This window comes from Mesoplodon mirus (genome assembly GCF_964341445.2).
Source record: "Mesoplodon mirus genome assembly, chromosome: 19".
Lineage (NCBI taxonomy): Eukaryota > Metazoa > Chordata > Mammalia > Artiodactyla > Ziphiidae > Mesoplodon > Mesoplodon mirus.
Genome location: NC_138995.1, coordinates 63,169,423 through 63,175,862, shown reverse-complemented (window position 1 = coordinate 63,175,862; position 6,440 = coordinate 63,169,423). Strand labels below are relative to the sequence as shown.

Below are 6,440 nucleotides of genomic sequence, written 5' to 3'. Positions count from 1 at the left end.
TGGGAAACGTAGTCTCCAGGTCTAAAGGCCGGAACCAAACCGCAAGGCCGCGTCTCGCGATGCTTCGGGTGGGCGGGGTGCTTACGTGCGTGGGAAGCCGTCGGGTTTACGGCAGAGCGTGTTGGGTTCCCTGAGTCGCAGGGTGAGGGTCGGTCCGTTGGGCCCGTTGTCTGCGTGTGACTGTCTCGCTGATTGCAGGTGAGTGTGTGTGACTGGGCGCGCCGTGTTCGGTTCTCACCCGGTCGTTGAGTGTGTGACTGGGACCGTTAAACGCCAGGTACACGTTTGCGTGTGGCTGTGTAAAAGTGGTATATGACAGAATTTTTCTCGTCTGTTGTTAAATCACCTTTGCCGTGGAACAGCCATTTTATTGAAAGATTTGGAGGGAGGAAAAAGCCCGAGAGTTCATTTGGTAACTAATTTTAAAACATTATGTCGAAATACTTGTAGATTATGAAGGAGAATGCAGAATCAGCAAAAATGTTTTAAAGGAGTTGTCAAGGAGTTAGCTGTTATGAGATGACATTTTCCGGCTAAGGCCTCTAGTGCTACAACTTTGGTTTGTGAAAGCATGAGAAGCTCTGAACTTCACCCATCCCGGGACAGCGTGTTCCAGTATGGTCGGAAGTCCAATGTCCTGGCTGCCGGTCAGGCCCTGTTATACCTGGTCTGTGAATGAGGAAAGCATCCCTATCCAAGGTGGTACATTTGTCCTTGACCCAGGCCCACAGTCCAGAGACCTTGTCTCTTGATTTCTCTTAGAACATGTACTCTTGTGTCTCACTTCTTGAAACATTTTTTTGAGATCTGTGCACATCCATGTTGCTGCATGTCTGGAGGATGTCTTTTTCTCTAAATTAATTGAGAAATGTAATTTAAACCTAGTAAGAATACCAGTGCTGTTTCTCCATTGGAAGTAGACAAGTTGATGCTAAAGTTCAAGTGAAAAAATAAACATACAAAAATAGCTAAGAATACTCTGAGAAAAGAACGCTATGGTGTATGCTAACCTGATCAGATATTAAAGCATTCTAAAAACTTCTATAATTATACCTGCTGTGTGGTATTGGCTCATGAATTGTCAGGCGGAAGAGACTAGCAAGTCCAGAAATATCAAATACAGAGGGAAATCTACTCTGTAGTAAAGGTGGCAAATCAATGGGATAAAAATGAACTTTTTAATAAATAACCTTGTGGAATAATTGAATAGTCAGTTGGAAAAAGAACTGTATTTTATACAACTATTATAATAATTATAATTATAATATTTATAAAATATAATAATTATTATATAATTATTATACAGTTACTATACATACCTCACATCATGCAAAAGAATAAACTCCAAATTGATCAGAGTTCTAAATTAAACCATGCAAATAGCAGACGTGTACAGAGGTGAATTCTATTATAACCTGGATGTGTGGAAAGACTTTCTAATTTCGACTTAAAAATCCAGACTTAATAAAAGACTGCTGCACTTGAAACATAAAATTAAAGCACTTATGTAAGGCAAAATACACCACGAACAAAGGCAAAAGACAGATGGCAAAATCTTTACAACTTTATAAATCTCAGATAAGGAGCTAATATTCCTAATATATAAAGACAAAAAGCCAGAAAATGCAAGCAGTTTCTGAACTCAACTTAGTAGATTGTTTTTCCTAATAGCTTTGGTGTAGTGAATTCGAAATTGTTTTGTGTGCATCATAGGATTGAGCAAATGAATAAATATATAGATTTGTTGGGAGCCAGTGTTTTACTGTGGGAAAGGAGAGATTAAATAAAGGGCAATGGAAGGTAAGGAAGAACCCTGTGATGTTGGGTTGGTGTGAACTCATGATTAACAGTGTGTCTGTGTACCTCTCCCAGATCAGTGTTAACACCCATAGTGAGGGCATGCTGATACCATTTACTTTTGCTAAGATGTGGTGGAAATTACAGTTTCACCTCTATGGTCTTCCTCCCCAAAACGCATAACCCCAGTTTGATGACAGAACGTCAGACAAATGCCAGTTCAGGGACATGAGACAAAATATCTGACTCAAACTCCTCGAAACTGTGAAGGTCATTGAAAACGAGGAAAGTCTTAGAAACCATCACAACTAAAAGAAGCCTAAGGGGACACAACTACACTGAAAATAATGTATCCTGAAGGAGATCCTGGAACAGAAAACGAACATTAGATAAAAACTAAGAAAAAATAAATTTAGTTAATAATAATGTATCAATGTTGGTTCATTGTTAAACAAAAAACAGACTAATGATAGGGGAAAGTGGGTGCAGAGTATGTGGGAATCTTCTGTACTATCTTTGAAGTTTTTCTGTAAATCAAAAACTTCTAAAATAAAGTTTATTTAAATTAATTAGTCTTACTATTACTTTAGAAAAAGTATGTACTTATGTATTTTCTACTTTTCTATTTGGTGAATGGGCCTGGAAGCAATGATGCCTCAGTAGCAATAAGCAGACCTTGGTCTTTAAATACAGTTCTCTAATAAAAGGAACCAAAGCTTCTTGGGGTAATGTCTGATTCCAGGACGATGGCAGGGAAAGTACAAGATGAGTATGGAATATCTTCTTGTGCCAAAAAGTAGGAAGATGCTCAAAAAATATCACAGAGGATTCCCTGCTCACAACTGTGATGGTGTGATAGTACTAAACTAGGTAGGAAACAAGTCTTTTCAGATATTGGATAACTGGTAGTGCAAGACTTTGATCCCCAAGAGAGGGAAGAATAAATGAGTTCCTACAGCTGCAGTGGCTTTCTCCCTGGAGGCATATTCCAGACAATGCAGGAAGGAGGAACGCAAGCAGAGCGCAACAGATTTGCTGAAGTGAGACAAACAGCAGAACTTGGGGAAACTGAAGTAACTGGAATTTGCTAAGCAGAGCATGGAAGAGGAAGGAAGAGGAAGGAGGGAGATACTCTGAGAAAGAGCTCCAGAAGTATGCATAGGAGTCTCCCTGAGTTTTTGGCTGAAAGCTAAGCTGCACATAGATCTGTTTAAAGTGAAATTCTAGAACATGCAAAACTGTAGGGACAGAAAGTAGATGAGTGGTTGCTTTGGCCCAGGGGCCCAGGGAAAGTCAGAAAAGGAATAGAACGGGAATTTTGGGGGTGATGGAAACCTTCCATATCTTTATTGAGGTGATGATTGCATGGATGTATATGTTTGTCAAAGCTCTTTGAAGTATATTCTTCAGGATTCAGCTTGAAGGGGGCTTCTGTGGGCAAAACCGGGACAATTGAAGCATCAATATAATTAGAGTAGCAGTATTACTCAAAATATTTCATATGTCCATACTAAAATAAATGATGAATTAATGAGACGAGAAAGAACTTACAGAATTCCAAATAGTGAATGTAGAAGGAATGATAGAGTTAGAAAATATCTTTCAACCATCATGGTAGTAATTGATTCAGGCAGAAATCTCATTGATTATAAATCTGTTGCTAAAGACTGATGATAAACAGGATATCTTTGTAGTCTCAAATTATCTCCCCACAGATAACTTGCTACAAAAACAAAAATGCTTTAGCGTGATCACAGTTAATCAAATGATTTGAATTTGCAGCTGTCTTCTGGACTGTAGGTTCTCGAGGTGTGAAATTCAAACTTGCTGTGCTCAATCACTTCTTGATTTAATATAGTAACCAGATCTTGTCTCTAAGATGTTGATGTTTTGTTTATCATGAACTTTTGTTTTTTAATTGAGACCACCAATGGGTCTTCACACACACACACACACATTTTATTTATTTATTTATTTTTGGCTGTGTTGGGTCTTCGTTGCTGCGCGCAGGCTTTCTCTAGTTTCAGAGAGTGGGGCTACTCTTCGTCATGGTGCACGGGCTTCTCACTGCGGTGGCTTCCCTTGTTGCATGGGCTCTAGGCATGCGAGCTTCAGTAGTTGCAGCACGTGGGCTCAGTAGTTGTGGCTCATGGGCTCTAGAGTGCAGGCTCAGTAGTTGTGGCGCACGGGCTTAGTTGCTCCGCCGCATGTGGGATCCTCCTGGACCGGGGCTCGAACCCGTGTCCCCTGCATTGGCAGGCAGATTCTTAACCACTGCGCCACCAGGGAAGTCCCTATCATGAACTTTTTACATTGATCTTTATTTTAAAAAATATTTCATTGATCTGTCATGTTTTTTGATTTCTGTGGGGTTTTTTTGGTGCCCCATTAAACGTTGTGCTTGAAGGACCGCTTCACTCACCTCACTCTAGTTGTGGCCTTGGCTTAAGCATGTCTGGGGGCGGTGAGGAAAGGAAGGATGGAAGAACAGATGTGCTGCAGCATCTGAACTCTCCCCTATTCTCAGGTTCCTGTCCCGTCTGTTCTTCGAGAAAAGTTGTTTTCTTCTTACCTCTTTGAAAGACTCCTTGGCCTTTGAAAAGCTGTCTGATTCCAACAGTCCCAAACTAATCATTCTAAAAGCTGCGCTTTGTGCTTCACATATACTGACAGTGTAAAACGGATACTATTTTCCTCATTTTGAAGTAAATGGAGATGGGCAAAGGTTAAATGACTTGCTAAAGGACACAGAGCTGGTGGAGTGGAGGCGTTGGTATTTTCACCAAACCAGACCTTAATACCTGTGGGTGGAGGCAATGCTGCCTCTGCCTTCTGAGTGATGAGTGAGCCAGTGTGGTGGAACCTTGGAGAAAGCATCTTCAGAGACAGAAGACATTTGCTTCATGATGTCACAGAAGCCATGAGGCCTCTTGGAAACAGAACCAAAGAGACTGGAGCCCTGGACTCTGGGCTGGGACCTGAGGGAGACAGAGTGTGAGGGTGCCCAGAAGAGAAAGTCACTGGGCCATTCAGGTTTGTGCTGGTTATTCCAAGAAAGAACCACAAAGGATAGATTTCTGGTCAGGGCTGTAGGGTAGGTCAGCTGGGATTCCTGAGGCTGTGAGTGTCAGGCAGCTGGATGACCCAACTGGGAACAAATTTGAATGGAACCACAAAGCCATAACAAGGCTGAAGGTGAGGAACCCCAGGCACCCAAGTGGGGACAGGTTGTTTGTGGGCGGCCAGTATAACAGACCAGAGTCCTAACCTCTGTGGAGGTAAGATTAGGCGTTTGGTTTGGAATGTGATAGTTTGAAATGTCTGTTAGGTATATAAGTAGAAATATTGACCATGACTTCAGGGGAGATGTCTGGACTGAAATCTTAAATTGAGAAATATTTTTATCGGGTAGCTATTTTGTATTCTGTTACATACTGAGGCATATCAGTTTTTCCCTTTCTACCTATTACTTTGCTCAAAAGTTGTTTTCCTACTCCTAAATTATAAATGTCCATCTTTATTTTTCTGTAGAACTTTATGGGAATATTTACAATGTATTTATTTCCATCTGGTTGGAATTTGTTATGCTGTAAAGTGTGATGAATCAAATACTATCTGTAAAATCTGTACTTTGAAGATTTATTAAAGTTTTCTTCATGACTAACTATCAACAATTAATTGTAAATATTACATGGTTATTTTAAAAGGATGACTAAAATTTTTCTTATAGTTCTTCATCTCTTTTTCTTAATTTTAATATTCCTGTTATATTTTGGGTCATTTGGATTTTTTAATTCTCTGATGTGGTCTTTCATAGTTTTAATCTATTTGATTTCTGTATTAGTTACCTATTGTTGTATAGCAAATTACCCCAGAACTTAATGGCTTAAACAACAGTCAACATTTATAATCTCCCACAGTGTCTGTGAGTCAGGAATTTGGGAGCAGCTTAGCTGGCTGTAGTCAAGATGTCATTTAGGGCTTCAGTCAACTAAAGGCTGAACTGGGACCAGAATATCTGCTTCCAGGTGTCTCACTCATGTGGCTGGTAAGTCGGTGCTGGCTTTGGGCAAAAGGCCCTAGTTCCAGGAATTACCTGGCAGTCCAGTGGTTAGGACTCCACACTTTCACTGCCAAGGATGCAGGTTCAATCCCTTGTCCAAAAAAGGCCCCAGTTCTACTCCATGTGGGTCTCTCCATAGCGCTAAGTGTCTTTATGACATGGTGGCTAGATCACCCCTAGAATGAGTGATCCAGGAGCTGCAATGACTTTTATGACCAAGTGTTGACGAAAAAATTAACGGTTGATCTAAGAAAGAAATGGAAAATTTTATTCAAGCCAACCTGAGGATTATAAGTGGGGAGACACTCTTTTAGAAAGCTCTGAGGACTGTTCCACCCATTAGAGGTCAAAGCACAGTTATGTAATTTTTTTGAGACGAAAGGTTATATGTATTATACGTGTCATTATATCAGATGACATTGACTGCTTACACAATCCAGATCTACACGTACAAAGCAAGTCATCAGTCATGGGTCATCATGCCCCTTATAAGATTGAGAAGGAAGGCTCTCTCCTAAGGAGTTGTGACCCCTTATGAGATAAGAAGGAAGGTTATCTCCTAAGGAGGTCTGGTTAATGC

The 6,440-nt window shown here is 40.5% G+C and overlaps 1 protein-coding gene across 2 annotated transcripts in view; it reads left to right on the top strand.

Annotated features, from left to right (window-relative positions):
• The first annotated feature begins 104 nt into the window (after positions 1 to 104).
• Positions 105 to 6,440, top strand: part of ZNF583 (zinc finger protein 583) — a 67,068-nt gene continuing 60,732 nt past the window's right edge. For both annotated transcript variants that reach the window (XM_082608182.1, XM_082608181.1), the window contains exon 1: positions 105 to 198. The gene's annotated coding sequence lies outside the window, so the exon portion shown is untranslated. The remainder of the gene's footprint in view (positions 199 to 6,440) is intronic.